Raw genomic sequence first — 19,210 nt, forward strand, 5'->3', positions numbered from 1 at the left:
GTCTTTCACTTCACCTAAGTAGTTCTTATATACTATCTAATTAGTGAATGCCCCTCTGTCCCGCTCCCCCCTCCGCCCTCTGTTAACCACAAAAGAGTGTTTTCTTCTCAGTTTAAACTATTTCTCAAGTTCTTATGATAGTGGTCTTATACAATATTTCTCCTTTCGCAACTGGCTATTTTCACTCGGCATAATGCCTTCCAGGTTCCTCCACGTTAAGAAATGTTTCACAGATTCCTCACTGTTCTTTATCGATGCGTACTGTTCCATTGTGTGACTACACCATAATTTATCCATTCATCCGTTGATAGGCACCTTGGTTGCTTCCATCTTTTTGCTATTGTAAACAGTGCTGCAATAAACATGGGAGTGCATACATCTGTTCATGTAAAGGCTCTTATTTCTCTAGGATATATTCCAAGGAGTGGGATTGCTGGATCATATGGTAGCTCTATTTCTAGCTTTTTAAGAAGCGCCAAATGGATTTCCAAAGTGGTTGTACCATTTTACTTTCCCACCTGCAGCGTATTAGTGTTCCAATCTCTCCACAGTCTCTCCAACATTTATTGTTCTGTGTTTTTTGGATTGATGCCAGCCTTGCTGTTGTGAGATGGAATTTCATTGTAGTTTTGGTTTGCATTTCTCTAATGGCTAATGATCGTGAGAATTTCCTCATATATCTGTTAGCTACCTGAATGTCTTCTTTAGTGAAGTGTCTTTTGCCCATTTTTTAATTGGGTTGTTTGTCTTTTTCAGTTGAGTTTTTACAGTATCATGTAGATTTTAGAGAATAGGTGCTGATCAGAAATGCCATAGCTAAAAACATTTTCTCAGTCTGTAGGTAATCTTTTTACTCTTTTGGTGAAGTCTTTGGATGAGTGTAGGTGTTTGATTTTTAGAAGCTCCCAGTTACCTAGTTTTTCTTCTGCATTTCTAGTAATGTTTTGTATACTGTTTATGCCATGTATTAGGGCTCTTAACGTTGTCCCAATTTTTTCTTTCATGATCTCTGTCGTTTTAGATTTTATACATAGGTCTTTGATCCGTTTTGAGCTTGTTCTTGTACATGGAGTGAGGTATGGGTTTTGGTTCATTTTTTTGCAGATGGATATCCAGTTATGCTGGTACCATTTGTTAAAAAGACTGTCTTGTCCCCATTTAACTGTTTTCAGGCCTTTGTCAAATATCGACTGCTCATGTATGGATGGATTTATGTCTGGATTCTCAATTCTGTTCCATTGGTCTAAGTATCTGCTTTTGTACAAGTACCAGGCTATTTTGACTACTGTGGCAGTATAATAGGCCCTAAAATCAGGTAGAGTAAGGCCTCCCACTTTATTCTTCTTTTTCATTAATGCTTTACTTATCCGGGGTCTCTTTCCTTTCAATATGAAGTTGGGGATTTGTTTTTCCATTTCATTAAAGAATGTCATTGGAATTTGGATTGGAATTGCATTAAATGTATAGATCACTTTGGGCAGCATAGATATTTTTATAATTTTAAGGCTTTGTGTCCATGAGCAAGGTATGTTTTTCCACTTAAGTAGGTCTCTTTTGGTTTCTTGCAGAAGTGTTTTTCAGTTTTCTTTGTAAAGGTCTTTTACATCTCTGGTAAGATTTATTCCTAAGTATTTACATCTCTGGTAAGATTTATTCCTAAGTATTTTATCTTCTTGAGGGCTTATTTTACCTTCTTGGGGCTACTGTAAATGGTATTCATTTGGTAATTTCCTCTTCGAATTTCTTTTTGTTGGCATAGATTTTTGTATGTTTATCTTGTATCCTGATACTCTGCTGAACTCTTCTATTAGTTTCAGTAGTTTTCTGGAGGATTCCCTAGGGTTTTCTGTGTTTAAGATCATGTCATCTGGAAATAGATATAATTATTCTTCTTCCTTGCCAATCTGGATGCACTTGATTTCTTTATCTAGCCTCATTGCTCTAGCTAGGACCTCCAGCACAATGTTGAATAACAGCAGTGACAAAGGGTATCCTTGTCTGGTTCCCTATCTCAATGGGAATGTTTTCAGGCTCTCTCCATTTAGGATGATGTTGGCTGTTGGCTTTGTATAAATGCCCTTTATTATGTTGAGGAATTTTCCTTCTATTCCTATTTTGCTGAGAGTTTTTTATCCTGAATGGGTGTTGAATTTGTCAAATGCCTTTTCTGCATCAGTTGGTAAAATCATGTGATTCTTGTCTTTTTTTTATTTATGTGTGGATTACATTCATTGTTTTTCTAATGTTGAACCATTCCTGCATACCTGTTATGAATCCCACTTAGTCATGGTGAATTATTTTTTTGACATGTTGTTGAATTCTATTGGCTAGAATTTTGTTGAGGATTGTTGCGTATCAGTTCATGTGGGACATAGGTCTGTAATTTTCTTTTTTGTGGTGTCTTCAGCTCATTTTAGTATCATGGATATACTGGCTTCACAGAATGAGTTTGGGAGTATTCCGTCCTCTTCTATGGTCTGAAATACCTTTAGTAGTGGTGGAGTAACCTCTTCTCTGAAAGTCTGGTAGAACCGTGCAGTGAAGCTGTCAGAGCCAGGACTTTTTTTGTTGGGAGTTTTTTGATTATCTTTTCAATTTCTTCTTTTGTTATCTGTCAGTTTAGCTGTGCTACCTGTTTTTGTGTTAGTTTAGGTAGATAGTGTGTTTCTAGGAATTCATCCATTTCTTCTAGGTTTTCCAATTTGTTAGAGTACACTTTTTCGTAGTAATCTGATATGATTCTTTTAATTTCATCTGAGTCTGTTGTAATATCACCCATCTCAATTCTTATTCGGGTTATTTGTTTCCTCTCCTGTTTTTCTTTTGTGAGTTCAGCCTATGGTTTATGAATTTTTTTTTTTTGATTTTTTCAAAGAACCAGCTTTTGGTCTTTTTAATTCTTTCATTTCTTTTTCTGTTTTCTATTTCGTTTAGTTCAGCTCTAATTTTTATTAAATGTTTTCTTCTGGTGGCTGAGGGTTTCTTTTGTTGTTTTCTTTATATTTATTCAAGTCGTAGGGATAATTCTTAGATTTTGGCCCTTTCTTCTTTTTTCTATGTGTGCATTTATTGATATAAATTGACCTCTGAGCACTGCTTTCACTGTGTCCCAAAGGTTCTGATAGGAAGTGTTTTCATTCTCATTGAATTCTATGTATTCCTTTATTCCATCCTTAATTTCTTCTATAATCCAATCTTTTTTGAGCAGGGTATTGTTCAGTTTCCAAGTGTTTTATTTCTTTTCCCTGTTTTTTCTGTTATTGATTTCCACTTTTATAGCCTTATGGTCAGAGAAGATGCTTTGTAATATTTCGATGTTTTGAATTCTTCTAAGGATTGCTTTATGACCTAATATGTGCTATACTCTAGAGAATGTTCCATGTGCACTAGGAAAGAAAGTATAGTTGGTTGTTGTAGGTCTATGAGGTCCTGTTGGTTGATTGTGGCATTTAGATCTTCTGCGTCTTTATTGATCTTCGTTCTGGATGTCTTGTCCTTTACTGAAAGTGATGTGTTGAAGTCTCCTACTATTATTGTGGAGCTGTCTATCTCGCTTTTCAATGTTGACAGAGTTTGTTTTATGTATCTTTTAGCCCTATCATTGCGTGCATAAACATTAAATATGGTTATATCTTCTTGGTATACTGTGCCTTTAATCACTATATAGTGTCGTTCCTTATCCTTTATGATGGACTTAACTTTAAAGCCTGTTTGTCAGAAATTAACAATGGCACTCCTGCTCTTTTTTGATTGTTGTTTGCTTCATATACTTTTTCCATCCTTTGAGTTTTAGTTTGTTTGTGTCTCGAAGTTTAAGGTGTCTCTTGTAGGCAGCATATAGACAGATCGTGTTTTTTAGTCCATTTTGCCACTCTCTGTCTCTTTATTGGTACATTTAGTCCGTTTACATTCAGCGTGATTATGGATATGTATGAAGTTAGTGTTATCATTTTGATGTCTTTTTGTGTGTGTTGTTAACAGTTTCTTTTTCCGACTTAATTTTATGTGCTGAGTAGATTATATATAGTCCTTTCCTCATATTCATTGTTTTTTATTTTGTTTCTGCTGAGTATTTTTTTCTTGTATTTTATTTTGATGGGTACAATACTTTGTGTCCTTTTGGTTACCTTATTATTTACCCCTGTTGTTGTTGTTAGGTGCTGTCGAGTTGGTTCCGACTCATAGAGACCCTATGCACAACAGAACAAAACACTGCCCGGTCCTGCGCCATCCTTACAATCGTTGTTACGCTTAAGCTCATTGTTGCAGCCACTGTGTCAATCCACCTTTTTGAGGGTTTTCCTCATTTCCACTGACCCTGTACTCTGTCAAGCATGACGTCCTTCTCCAGGGACTCATCCCTCCTGACAACATGCCCAAAGTATGTAAGACGCAGTCTCACCACCCTTGCCTCTAAGGAGCATTCTGGCCGCACTTCTTCAAAGATAGATGTGTTCGTTCTTTTGGCAGTCCATGATATATTCAATATTCTTCGCCAACACCACAATTCAAAGGCGTCAACTCTTCTTCGGTCTTCCTTATTCATTGTCCAGCTTTCACATGCATATGATGCGATTAAAAATACCATGGCTTGGGTCAGGCGCACCTTAGTGTTCAGGGTGACATCTTTGCTCTTCAACACTTTGAAGAGGTCCTTTGCAGCAGATTTGCCCAATGCAATGCGTGTTTTGATTTCTTGACTGCTGCTTCCGTGGGTGTTGATTGTGGATCCAAGTAAAATGAAATCCTTGACAACTTCAATCTTTTCTCCATTTATCATGATGTTGCTCATTGGTCCAGTTGTAAGGATTTTTGTTTTCTTTATGTTGAGGTGTAATCCATACTGAAGGCTGTGGTCTTTGATCTTCATTAGTAAGTGCTTCAAGTCCTCTTCACTTTCAGGAAGCAAGGTTGTACCATCTGCATAACGCAGGTTGTTAATGAGTCTTCCTCAAATCCTGATGCCCCGTTCGTCTTCATATAGTCCAGCTTCTCAGATTATTTGTTCAGCACACAGATTAAGTTTACCCCTGGTTTTCTAAATTTAAACCTTACTTTCACTTCTTTGTATCGCTGTATCTTCCTTTCCATATGGAAGATCTATGATTACATTTCTTAGTCCCTCTTACTTTTTTAATGTTGAGGGTTTTTTTATCTTGCTTTTTTTTTATTTCTCTGTCTGCGTTGACTTCTGATTGCTCTGCCCAGTGTTCCAGTCTTGGGTTGATGCCTGATATTATCGATTTTCTAACAAAAGAACTCCTTTTAGAATTTCTTGTAGTTTTGGTTGGTTTTTACGAATTCTCTAAACTTCTATTTATCTGGATATGTCCTACTTTCACCTTTGTATTTAAGAGACAGTTTTGCTGGATATATGATTCTTGGTTGGCAATTTTTTTCCTTCAATTTTTTTAAATAAGTCATCCCATTGCCTTCTTGCCTGCATGGTTTCTGCATAGTAGTCTGAGATTATTCTTATTGACTCTCCTTTGTAGGTGACTTTTTGTTTATTAAAATACTCTCTTTATCTTTGGTTTTGGCAAGTTTGATTATAATATCTCTTGGTGACTATCTTTTAACATCTACCTTATGTGGAGTTCGATGAGCATCTTAGATAGATATCTTCTCATCTTTCACAATATCAGAGAAGTTTTCAGCCAAAAAATCAACAATTCTCTCTGTATTTTCTGTTATCCCTCCCTGTTCTTGTTCTCCAGTCCCTCGCAGGTTATTTCTCTTGATAGAGTCCCACATCATTCTTAAAGTTTCTTCATTTTTTTTAATTCTTTTCTCCGATTTTTCTTCAAATATGTTACTGCCAAGTGATTTATGTTCAAGTTGAGAAATTATGGCTTCTACTTGCTCAATTCTGCTCCTCTGATTTTCTGTTGAGTCGTGTAATTCTGTAATTTTATTGTTAATCTTCTGAATTTCTGATTGCTGTCTGTGGATTTTTCCAGCTTATTAAATTTTTCATTATGTTTCTGAATAATCTTTTTAATTTCTTCAATTATTTTATCTGTGTGTTTCTTGGCTTGTTCTGCGTATTGTCTCATTTCCTTCCTGATGTCTTGAAGAGTTCTGTATATTAATCTTTTGTATTCTGCCTCTGGTAATTCCAGGAATGCACTTTTATCTAGAAGATCCCTGGATTCTTTGTTTGGAGAGCTTATTGAGATGACCGTGGTCTGTTTCTTTATGTGACTTGATATTGACTGTTGTCTTTGAGCCATCTAAAAGTTATTATATTAGTTTATGCCTGCTTACTCTGTCGTAGCCTCTTGCTTTCTTTTGTTTTGTTTTGATATGCCCAAATGGGTTGCTTGAGTGAGCTAGCTTGATTATTTTCACCTTTGGAACTCTGACGTCCTGTCCCCAGATGGAAAGAGCTGTTATCAGTTATATCATTCTAGGAGTCCATTCACTTTTCTTGTATGAATTCAGCTCAGGTGTCCAGGTAGCTGATCATGAAGTGTGTGGTACAGCTTCTGTCCTACAGTCTTAGAGGGGCAGTGGTAATTGGCGTATATACCAATATCTGATTGCAGCAGGGGGTCACGCTCTGAACAAGGCATGGGGCTGAGAACTGACCCCCGAGTGTCTCTGAGGAAAGCGCATCCCTGTTCCCTAGAGTGCGCAGGGTGGGTTCTTCAGACGGACCATGGGATCCTAATATTTTTGGTTGTAAAGACTGGGAGGTAGTAGTTATCCTTGGAACCCTGTAGTGGGTGGCTGGGTGACCTGAGTGGAGGTATCAGTTCTTAGGCCCATCATGTGGGTAGGTGAGGACCCTGTTTAATGGGCAAAGCAATGCCAAACATCACCCACCTCTCCGCCGCACAGCTGTAATGGTTAGAGTCTGCCAACAAGGGTCTAGTCTCCTGAAATAGGCCCACACAGGTCCATGCAGAGGGGAAAGGTGCTCAAAGTCCATGGACCGTTTATGCCTGGACAGGAGCGGCTTCTGTGCTGAGCTCCCCTGGTTAGTGGAGCTGGCAAATTATCTTTCCCTCCAATTACAATATTTTTTCCTTCTCCATGGCTGGGAGGATGCCTCTAGGCACTCAACAGTGCCTATCTCAGGCCCAAGGAATTCAGCCGCTGAAGCTGGCTTGTGAGTGGGGGGTGTGGTAAAATATACAGAAGTACTTAGCTTTTGCTGAGAGCGCCATTCTTCTCTGGTTCCAAACGTATGAGTAGACTGTGTGGCTGGCTGCTTCTCCCTAAGGAAACTGTGGCAAAATGCTAGTACCAACCCACTGCCGCCACTCCAGAATGATGCCTGAGGGCTTTCCGAGATTCAGGCCCAGTAACTCCTCTCTACTTCTGTACTGTCTCTTCTTCCCCCTTCCCCTCTGTTCTTTTTCTAAACTTGCCTTTGAAGCTCAGGGCTTCTAGCTTGTCGTAAATATACTTGTTTCACTTGGTTTTTTGTGTCTTTGTTGTATAGAGGGTTCGCCAGAGGTATCTGTATATTCTACCATCTTAGCCCAGCCAGGGTAAAAAAAATCTTTTGGATGCTCTAAAACCAAGAGAAATAGATCACAAATACTGAGCTTGCAGTGGTAAAATTATAGGTATATGGTTTAACAGTTCTGAAATTGTATATATTTACTAGGTTTAGACAAATAAAGAAGTGTATTTTAATAATGGGAGTCCCTGGTTATTGCAAATGGTTAACACTCTCAGCTGCTAATTGAAAGGCGTATGTTCAAAACTTTCACATTTCTAATGAAGACGATTCTTTACAAATTTGATCAAAATTTCACCTTTGATAAGAGAGTGGGTTTCTTATTTTATTACTCATAAAATATGAAGAAAGGATGAATATTAAGCAACTTATTAACGGATATAAATATTGCATAGAAGTCACCATCTCAGGTCCTCTGTGGGATGCAAGGATGAACATAACTCTTCTCAAGAGAGATCTGCTAGGGAGAGGAGTGAGCAGGTTACTGAGAAATGCAAGGGCCCCTTCCAGATTTCCCTTATGGTCTATAATATAGCAGAGATGTGGCCTGACTTTGTCTGGTTTCCAGGAGATCAGTACACAGTCTTTGCTGAGGTTAAAAATATTTCCACATCTTTTGAAGGTTTCTGACGTTCTACTTTTTATGTCCTGAAAAACTGCTTTAAGCCATTATAAAATAAAATATGATTAGTGTGAATGTTGCTAGTTGTTGGAAGGTATGCAATGATTTTACATTTTATTCTTCACAACAGAAATTTTACTCTCTAAAATCAAAAGGAGACAGCTGTCAAGATGTTAATAGACAGAATTGATAAACTATTACTACATCCAAATAGCATTTGAATAGGTGGGAACTAACTGAGTAGGTTAGGAAAATGGAAAAAGTTTTTTCTTAACTTTTCTGGATATCCATTTGGATAAGTGGACTTATGGAGAAGATAACCGTGAGAAAGAATTACAAGGGAATGAAACATTTTTTCCAAAAAGCTTAATAACTCAGTGTCATGGATTGAATTGTATACCCCAATAATATGTGTCAAATTGATTAGACCATGATTCCCAGTACTGCGTGGTTGTCCTTCATCTGGTGATTGTAATTTTATGTTAAAAACTACTAGGGTAGGAGTGTAACACCCTTACCCAGGTCACATCCCAGATCCATAAATAAAGGGAGTTTCCCTGGGGTATGGCCTACACCACCTTTTATCTTACAAGAGATGAAAGGAAGGGAAACAAGCAGAAAGTGTGGGACCGCATACCACCAAGATAACAGTACCAGGAGCAGAGCGAGTCCTTTGGATCTGGGGTCCATCCGTGGAGAAGCTCCTAATCTGGGGAAAGATTGATGCCCTGAATTTGGGCTTTTACCCTACTTCACTGTGAAGAAATAAATTTCTCTTTGTTAAAGCCCATCCACTTGTGTTATTTCTGTTACAGCAGCATTAGACTAAGACACTCAGGAAGATAATTTCATGGAAAATGCAATGAGCCATAATCCAGTGACAGAGTTGATAAGATAAAAGGCTAGCAGTCACTTTTCAATTTGTGCTTCAGTCAAAATGAAAAATAAACACATTATGCCTCTTTCAGTTCAAAAATAAAAATGTTTATATTTAAATACACACATGTACTTTATAGGAAGCCATACAGAATGTGGAACATTAAAGATCGTGATGGAATAAGAAGACAAACCAGTGAGTAATTGAAATTTTTTCTATTTTTTAAATAATTGGGTTACTTATTCTGTCTTGTAGCAATTCTATTTAGTGTACTCATATGGTCTTGGCAATTAGACCCATAAATCTTAGGGTTAGAAATTTAAATATATTACTTGTAATAAGGCAACTGATTTCTTGCATCCTAAAAAAAATAATGAGTTGTTACTTCAGGCTTCTAAGTTTGACTTTTACTTTTTGGTAAGTTAAAGTAACCCATTTCTGTTTCTAGGAGATAGATTGTTTAATAGATAGATTGTCTAATTCTGAGTGAAAAGAAAGGGCTATGTAATTCTTATGACTGTTTCAACAAAATTGTGATCAGAGTTTGCATAAATAGGACATAAAATGACAATTATTTTATTGTCTCCCAAAGATGTGCTTTGTTGTGTGAAGATTTCTTATCTACTACTGTATTTTTAATATAAAAGAACTAATAAATATGTATTAAAAGAATGCCAGCAAGATCCTAAAAATAAGAAAAAATTTGCATGGATTATATAGGATATTTTAGAATATTGGAGATGCTGATGCTGATCATGATGAATTATATCTTTCATCTCTTTCCCTTAATACTATTTTTGTCTAAATGGGGTTAAAAGAAAAATTGAAGAGAGAGAGAGAAATGAACAACTACACAGTGGTCACAGAGCTTGTCCTCCTAGGCCTTTCTGATGATCCTGACCTTCAGATTGTGACCTTCCTCTTTCTATTTATCACATATGTAGTAAGCTTCACTGGAAACCTGATTCTCACCACCCTAACCTCGGTGGACTCCCATCTACAGACACCTATGCATTTCTTCCTCCGGAACGTCTCCTTCCTAGAAATCTCCTTTACAACTGTATGCATTCCTAGATTTCTGGGTGCAATTATCACCAGGGATAAGACCATTTCCTACAACAACTGTGCAGCTCAACTCTTCTTTATTTTCATGAGGGTGACAGAATTTTACATTCTGACGGCTATGTCCTATGACCTCTATGTGGCCATCTGCAAGCCCCTGCATTACAAAAGCACCATGAATAGGAAACTCTGCTCCCTGCTTGTGTTATGTGTGTGGTTGAGAGGGTTTCTGACCATATTCCCACTTCTTATGTTTCTTCTCCCCCCCCCGGATTACTGTGCTTCCAAAGTCATTGATCACTTTGCATGCGACTATTTTCCCCTCTTACAACTATCTTGCTCAAATACATGGCTCCTAGAAGTAACTGGTTTTTACTTGGCTTTGGTTTCTTTGCTATTCACTTTGGCATTAATGATTTTGTCCTACATGTGTGTCATCAGGACTATTCTGAGAATCCTGTCTTCCAGTGAGAGAAAAAAACTTTCTTCACTTGTTCCTCCCACATGACTGTCATTTCCACCTCTTACGGAAGCTGCATCTTCATGTATGCCAATCCCTCTGCAAAAGAAAAGCATCATTGACCAAAGGAGTTGCTATTGCCAACACCTCTGTTGCCGCCGTGCAGAACCCCTTCATTTATTCCCTGAGGAACCAGGAAGTAAAACAAGTCTTCAAAAACTTCCTCCAGAACATAGTGTTTTCTACAAATTGGGAGCTGTTTTTTTGTTTTGTTTTGTTTTTGTTTTTTTAGCAAAAATACAGATACATGTGGTTGACATGAGTTGGAATCGAATCCACACCAACTTTTTTTTGGGGGGGGCGTATAAAGAACAATTAAATATAAACCTGAAATTCATAGATGTTTGTACAGGTATGCTTGTTCTTTTAGAGTCTCTTTACCTGTCACATCATTTGATCTGATATTTTGCAAATCCCTCACTTTAACGTCTGTGCCTGACTTTCTCCAATGCAGTGCCTATTAACATATTTTAAAATATGGTAAAGCTTATTTCTTCTACTGAATTTTCTGAAAAACTTACATTTTCCTTGAAGGCACACTGTAGTTAAGATGGAGTAAAGTTGTTTTAATTCTGTTTATTTTCTCAGCTCTTAAAAGACACAGTTATTATTGCTTCATACTTCAAATGTAGTGTTTCAAATGTACGTAATTTCTTATGCATTTTCAAGATGAATATTGGTAGTGTTTTCAGTAATGTTTCTAGAATTTCCATGCTCTGTGTTATTGTTCATTAAATTCAGTTTAAAACATACTATCGTGTTGCACTTTGAATACAGAACTTTATACTTTGTGAAATTTAATGTATATTTTCTGGATAAATATTAGTCATGATATTAAGTAATTTTTATAGAATTTTCATGTTTTAAAACTTCTTTGGAGATATTCATAGTTTTTCTAAAACATGCAAAGTAAATGCACTAAAACTAAAACACATTTCACTTCTATTTTTCTGTAAATTATAAAAGTTCCGCGTTGCAAACTACAAAAATAAATTTAGGCTACACTATGATTATTTTGGAAAGCCTAGTGGTGTACTGGTTAAGTGCTACGGCTGCTAACCAAGAGGTCAGCAATTCGAATCTGCCAGGCGCTCCTTGGAAACTCTATGGGGCAGTTCTACTCTGTCCTATAGGGTCGCTAGGAGTCGGAATCGACTTGACGGCAGCGGGTTTTGGTTTTATGATTATTTTAATTATATGAACCCCACAAGTTATATGAACAGTGTTGTGATAATGATTCATCTGGCTTAAAATATAAAACATTAATTAATGGCTATATTTTAGAAGAATTACAATTTCAAATTTTCTTTTTTTCTTGTTCTCCCAAATTATGTTGACTAGAAAATTTTGTTTAACAGACTTCATTGTTAAATTGTAGACTACAAAGTGAAGTATAAGAAAAAAAAACTTGAAGTACTTGTCAAATCATGAAAAGGGTTGTTATGCAGATTTTTAGTATAATTCAAATAAGTTTTGGTCTTTATATGTATCTATATGCTTTTAAGATCTGGAACACAGTGCGTTCCAATATGAGAAAGGAACATGGTGACTTCTCTCTGAGGAATTTAAAACCTGAAAGTCTTGGTGATACCTTACACTTGTCTGTGATTTAAATAGTCTCAGAGATCTTTTACATATACCTTTTATTCATGTATTTATTCATCTCTTTATTCCCAAATTTCAGTATCTACGTAGGAAATGATTCAGTGATGGAAAAGAATGCCTTTTGTGCTTGTTCATTTCCAGTGTAACAAAAAAAAAGTAAGTTGATGATTATAATCCAATTGTATATAAATTCTATAATATCTCTAAGAAGAATACACTGTACAGGCACATGAAAATATTAAGGTTACAAATATAATAGGCTTGCCCACATCATTCAGAATTTGGAAACAACATTACAGCAATAAGGAAGGTACAATCATTGTTATTTTTATGTATTATATTAGGATTACAGTCAAGATAGAGACAGTAGATAAAGAGAAAAATTTGCTGCATTGCAAAGCCTTGTGTAACTAGACATTCCATTAATAACTAACATTTAGTTAATACTTAAAAATACTATACACACGACCAAGTATAAAAGCTTAATTATTTTTGCAAACTCCTACGACATAGTGGGTTCCTTGGGTGGTACAAACTGTTAATGCTGCACTCAACTGCTAAACAAAAGATTGGAGATTCGAGTCCACCCAAAACTGCTTCAGAAGAAAGGCTTGGAAATCTACTTCCAAAATATAAGCCATTGAAAACCCTATGAAGCACATTTCGATTTTTAGGCACATGGGGTTGTCATTGACTGGACAGCAACAGTTCTTTTTTTTTTTTTTAAAGACATATGTAGTAATCATTCTAAGTGACTACACTTTATGTTTTTAAACTTGATTGACATCTGGCATGGCGGAACAATAGCTGTCATTCTGAGCAAACTAAGTAAACGACAGTCTTTGCAACTATAGAGAAAAATAAAAATACTTATCCATGTATGTAGATTTGGGGTTCCGTCTGAAATTGAGTTAAATTTGGTGTATTCATAATTATAATTATTTAATACATTATAAGCAATAAGGTACTTTTTTCTGCTTAAATAAACAATGACTGTTATTGAAGTACTGAGTTATGATACCTAACTTTCAACTTACCATCAATAAGAACTTAAGAAAATTAGGCACGTTAGCTTTTCCAACTTCAATGTCGTCATTTTTTAAAAATAAAGATGAAAATACTTTAGTTTTTATGCCATATGCTTACCGTGGGAACCCTGGTGGCTTAGTGGTTAAGTGCTACAGCTGCGAACCAAAGAGTTGGCAGTTCGAATCTGCCAGGTGCTCTTTGGAAACTCTAGGGAGCAGTTCTACTCTGTCCTTCAGGGTCTCTATGAGTCAGAATTGACTCGACAGCACTGGGTTTGTTTTTTTTGTGTGTGTGCTTACGGTGAGATAAAATTATAAAAGATATATATACATAGATTAATTTTTTTTAAAGTAAGAAACGTTATTCAAATGTAACACTAGTGTTTAAGAATGCAACAGTATGAAGGGCTTAGGTTTTGCTCCAAATCTATGACTTTGTCTGTTTATATGTGAAATAATATATGTATATATATATTTAGGCACTCCAATCTATTGTGCACAGGTGAAATTTCTTTCCCAGCTCTTAATTTCATATCATGTAAAGCCATTACTTGCTAGTCACATTGAGTTTAGTCTGGTCAATTTAAAAATATCAGCTTCATATTCAACTAGCTTCAGCGAGGCATTGAAATTTGGGTGGAGTCTTGGGCTCCTTTCATTGCCTCTTCTCTACTCAGAGATAGTTCGTGACTGGGACAAAGGCAGAAGACAGATGGAAAAGGACACCTTGTATTTATCTGGTGCTCCTTTAAATCTCTTTTGATTAATATTGGATCTTTGTGGGAGGGTGTCTAAATGCAGATACTCCTATATGGTGCATATGAGTAAATTCAATGGACTTCACACAAATTGCGGTGCTACAACCAATCCCTCACCAGTATTTAACTCTGAGGTACACAACATAGAAAATTGCATTAGTGTTCCTTAATCTGGAAGCAGCTAAACTTGAAAGGGTTCTTGCAAAATGCCTAAAGTGTGATTATCTTTTCTGATGTTTAATTGATCTAAGGGAAACCTGCACATTCTTGGTTTAACAAGTAATAATTGTAATGACTACTTCACTTCTGCTCACTCTCTGTGCCCAAATGTCTCTCTGAAATTCTCTTTCTCTTCTACTCAAATTGAGAGGGCAGAGCAGCAAATACAGTGTGATATACCAAATCGCTGTAAACAGAAGACTGTCATTCTCAGAAGCACTGAGTATTCATGTATCTGGTTCTCTAAGACCTTTTAAACTTGACCTTGAGAGTCATTGTCAGGTTGCAACATTCACAGAAAATGGAGGGAAAATCGTTTCTAAGCTGATGATGACGTGGTTCCATTAATCTTTCTCTTTTAGCAAACTCCACTGTATACGGAATAATGAGAGATTCTAGATAATGGTTTCTGGTAGCAGAATCTGTCCCGCTGCCAGTTATTTAGCTCTGTAATGGTTGCTTGACCCCAAAATTATCTTGACTGTAGGGCGTTATAAATTGAATTGTGTCTGCCCCAAAATATCAGTTGCAAGTCCTAACTCCTCTACCCGTGGTTATAATTCCATATGGGAATGTGTTTTTTCGTTGCGTTAATAATGTAATAAAAACAAACAAACAAACATTGCCATTGAGTCTATTCTGACTCACAGCAACCCTATATGAAAAAGTAGAACTGCTTCATGTGGTTTCCAAGGAGTGGCTGGTGGATTCAAACTGCCAACTTTTTGGTTAGCAACAGAACTCTTAACCACTGCACCACCAGGTTTTCCAATAATGTAGGATGTGTCTTAAATCAATCTTTTTTGAGATATAAAAGAGCAGATTAAGCCAGGGATAGCAAGCACAATTGGGAGAAGGTAGATACCATGCCACTTGAAGATCATCAAGGAACCAAGGAACAGAAGCTGAAGAGACAAGGACCTACCCCTCGAAGAGACAAGGACCTACCCCTCGAAGAGACACAGATAGAACGCCTTCCTCCAGAGCTGGTGCCCTGAATTCAAACTTCTGTCTAGCCTCCTAAAATGTGAGAAAATAAATGTGTTTGTTAATGTCACCCACTTATTGTATTTCTGTTATAGCAGGACAAGATAATTAAGACACGAGGGTTAAGTATTTGATTTTTGTAGCTTTGGAAAGTCAACCACAATGCCAACCCAGAAGAAAATTTTCTTAGCATCCTCTTACAAAGACATGAAAACAGCTTGGCGCTATTTCCATTTTGCATACCTTTGTAAATTAGTACAGTAGAGGAACAAGCATCCAAGTTCAGATGAATGAGGAAATACACATAAGTGAATTTTCTCATGAAAATTATGCTGTATGACAGTACACTAGGCAAAGGAATGGTATATCATCCCGTTGATTAATTAAAAAGACATCTAGAACTGTTTGTTAAACTCGCTCAACCTCAGATGCATTGGCTCAGTTGTTTATCCTCAGGGTAGATCTGAAAATATAGATAACAAGTGTATTCACTCTCAGTTAGTTCAGGACAATCCTTGCACAGAAACAATAGGAAAGCAAAAATAATAATAAATTTTATTGAAGATATTGGAAAGTAAAAAAAAAAAAGCAAAGTATTTTAGGATTAAAATACAATATATTAAAGAATTCAGAATGATAATCCCAGCAAAGGAGGTCACTTTTCCCTGCCCATAATGGAAGAGGTAGCTGAACAGATAAATCAGGAAATCTTCCTAACAGGTTAAAAAGAAGAACAAAAACTGTAGTGTAGGACTTGCCAAGTTTGTGAAGCTAGAAAACTTTTATACTTTCAAAGTTTATTTAAAAGGTTAAGTCATAGAAATAAGAGTGGGGACAAGATAGCCTTTACCCTAAAGAAAAGCTTCAAATTACATGAATTCATGGATTTAGATTAATATGCCTTTGAATATTAGTGTCCCTAATCATCTGCTAGAAAAAAGCATAAAATCTCTGTAGGAAAATATCATTGCCCTAAACATCACTATATTTCTATAACTTTGTCACACATCTCCTATCTATCAGAAACAATACCCTGGCACATGAGCAGACAAAGCAATATAAATAAAATCAAACAAAGCTAACAATAAAAACAGGAAGAGTGGCGATAGAAAATAGACTCAAAAGGCACAAATGTTAAATTAGCTATGCTTAATATATTCAAAAGATCACAGTAAGAATTGTAATTTTGATTCAAGTTCTTAGAATTACTGAGGAAAAAAAATCTGATATTTAAAGTTCTCCTTAATAACTCAGTGGAGGAGTTTAAGAGCAGATTAACACAGCCAAAGAAAGAGCTAGTGTACTGGAACAGAACTCAGAAGAGTGAATATTTGAGAAATACTAAAGGAAAACTAGAGAAGAGGGTAAGAGACAAAGAGAATAAGGTGAGAACTTCTACCAGATGGATTAATGGGGTTCCAGAAAGAGAAAGGGAAAAAAAAAAAAAAAAGGAGAGGCAATTTTTGAAGTGATAAACCAAAAAGAAAAAAAAAAATCTGTTACCTTTGAGTCGATTCTGACTCATAGCGACCCTAGACAGAGTAGAACTGCCCCATAGGGTTTCCAAGGAGCTGCTTTGGATTTGAACTGCCAACTTTTTCGTTAGCAGCCCAGCTCTTTTTTTTTCCTTCTTTTTTGTTTTAATTATTTTCTTGTTATCGTTGGGAATGTACATAGCAAAATATACACCAATTCAACAGTTCCTACATGTACAATTCAGTGACATTGATTACATTCTTCAAGTTGTGCAACCATTCTCACCCTCATTTTCTGGGTTCTTCCTCCCCCATCAACATAAACTCACTGTTCCCTAAGATTCCTATCAAATCTTTTGAGTTGCTGTTGTCATTATAGATACAGTTCTTTTTTAAAAAATTTTTTATACGTTCACAGAGCAAATTAGCTTCTCATTAAACAATTAATACACATATTGTTTTGTGACATTGATTGCCAACCCCACGACATGTCAACACTGTCCACTTCTCAATCTTGAGTTCTCTATTTCCATTCCTCTCTGTCAGACCAGTAAGTCTGCTCTTTTTTAGTGAGTTAGAATTTTGTTCTACAGTTTTCTCCAGCTCTGTCCAGGACCCTCTATTGTGATCCCTATCAGAGAAGTTCGTCGAGGTAGCTGAGCACCATCTAGTTGTGTTGGACTCAGTCTGGTGGAGGTCGTGGTACTTGTGGTCCATTAGTCCTTTGGACTAATCTTTCCCTTGTGTCTTTCGTTCTCTTCATTCTCTCTTGCTCCAGATGGGGTGGGACCAGGGAAGTATCTTAGATACCCGCTCACAAGTTTCTAAGACCCAAGAGGTTGTTCACCAAAGTAGAATGTAGAACATTTTCTTTATAAATCATGTTATGCCAATTGAGCTAGATGTCCCCTGAGACTATGGTCCCCAGCCCTTAGCCCAGTAATTCCGTTCCTCTGGGAGTTTGAATGTGTCTATGAAGCTTCCATGACCTTGCCTTGGTCATGTTGTGCTGACTTTCCCAGCATTGTGTACTATCTGACCCTTCACCAAATTTACCACTTACCTATTGTTTAGTGATTTTCCCTCCCCAGCCTTCTCCTCCCTCGTAACCATCATAGATTGTTTCTTTCTGTGTGTAAACCTTTCCATGAGTTTTTCTAACAGTGATCTCATACAGAATTTGTCCTTCATGATTGAATTTCACTCAGTATAATGTCCTCCAGATTCATCCATGTTGTAAGATGTTTCACAGATTCATCATTGTTCTTTATTATTGCATAGTATTTCATGTTGTGTATGTACCATAGTTTGTTTATCCATTCTTCTGTTGATGGGCACTTAGGTTGTGTCCATCTTTTTCCTATTGTTAATAATGTCGCAATGAACATGGGTGCACATATGTCTATTTGTATGACGGCTCTTATTTCTCTAGGATGTATTCTTAGAAGTGGGACAGCTGAATCATATAGTATTTCTATTTCTAGCTTTTTAAGGAAGCCACCATATCTTTTTCCTAAATGGTTGTACCATTTTGCATTCCCACCAGCAGTGCATAAGAGTTCCAATCTCCCTGCAACCTCTCCAATATTTGTTAATTTCTGTTTTTTTTTTGATTAGTGCCAGTGATATTGGGGTGAGATGGTGTCTCATTGTAGTTTTCGTTTATGTTTCTCTAATGGCTAGCGATCGGAAATATTTTCTCATGTGTCTATTAGCCATGTGAATGTCTTCTTTAGAGAAGTATCTGTTCATATACTTTGTCCATATTTTAATAGTTTATTTGTCTTTTTGTAGTAGAGGTGCTGGATTTTCCTACAGATTTTAGAGATTGCAACTTTGTTGGACTTGTCATAGCCAAATATTTTTCCCAATCTGTAGGTTCTCATTTTGCTGTGTTGGTGAAGTCTTTTGATGAGCATAAGTGTTTAATTTTTAGAAGATTCCAGTTACTAGCTTATCTTCTGGTGTTTGTGTATTGTTGGTTATGGTTTGTATGCCATTTATGCCATGTATTAGGGACTCTTGCGTTGACCTTGTTTTTTCTTCTATGATCTTTATAGTTTTTGATTTCATATTTAGGTCTTTGACTTATTTTGAATTAGTTTTTGTGTATGGTGTGAAGTATGGGTTCTGTTTATTTTTTCCAGATGGACACCTAGTTTTGCCAGCACCAATTGTTAGAAAGACTGTCTTTTCCCCATTTAGTGGTCTTTGGGCCTTTGTTGAAGATCAGTTGACCATAGGTGGGTGGATTCACATCTGCATACTTGATTCAATTCCATTGATTACTGTGTCTGTCATTGTACCAATACCAGGCTGTTTTGACTATTGTAGCTGTAGAGCAGTTTCTGAGGTCAAATAGTATGAGGCCTCCTGCTTTATTCTTCTTCTTCAATAGTGATTTACTTATCTGTGGCCTCTTACCTTTCCATATAAATTTAATGATTAGTTTTTCCATCTTGTTATAGAATGCTGTTGGACCGGCTTGCATTGTACTTGCAGATTGCTTTGGGTAGAATTGACATTTTCACAATGTTGAGTCTACCTATCCATGTGCATGGTATGTTTTTCCATTTATGTAGGTCT

This window comes from Loxodonta africana, unplaced genomic scaffold (genome assembly GCF_030014295.1).
Source record: "Loxodonta africana isolate mLoxAfr1 unplaced genomic scaffold, mLoxAfr1.hap2 scaffold_40, whole genome shotgun sequence".
In the NCBI taxonomy this organism is placed as follows: Eukaryota; Metazoa; Chordata; class Mammalia; order Proboscidea; family Elephantidae; genus Loxodonta; species Loxodonta africana.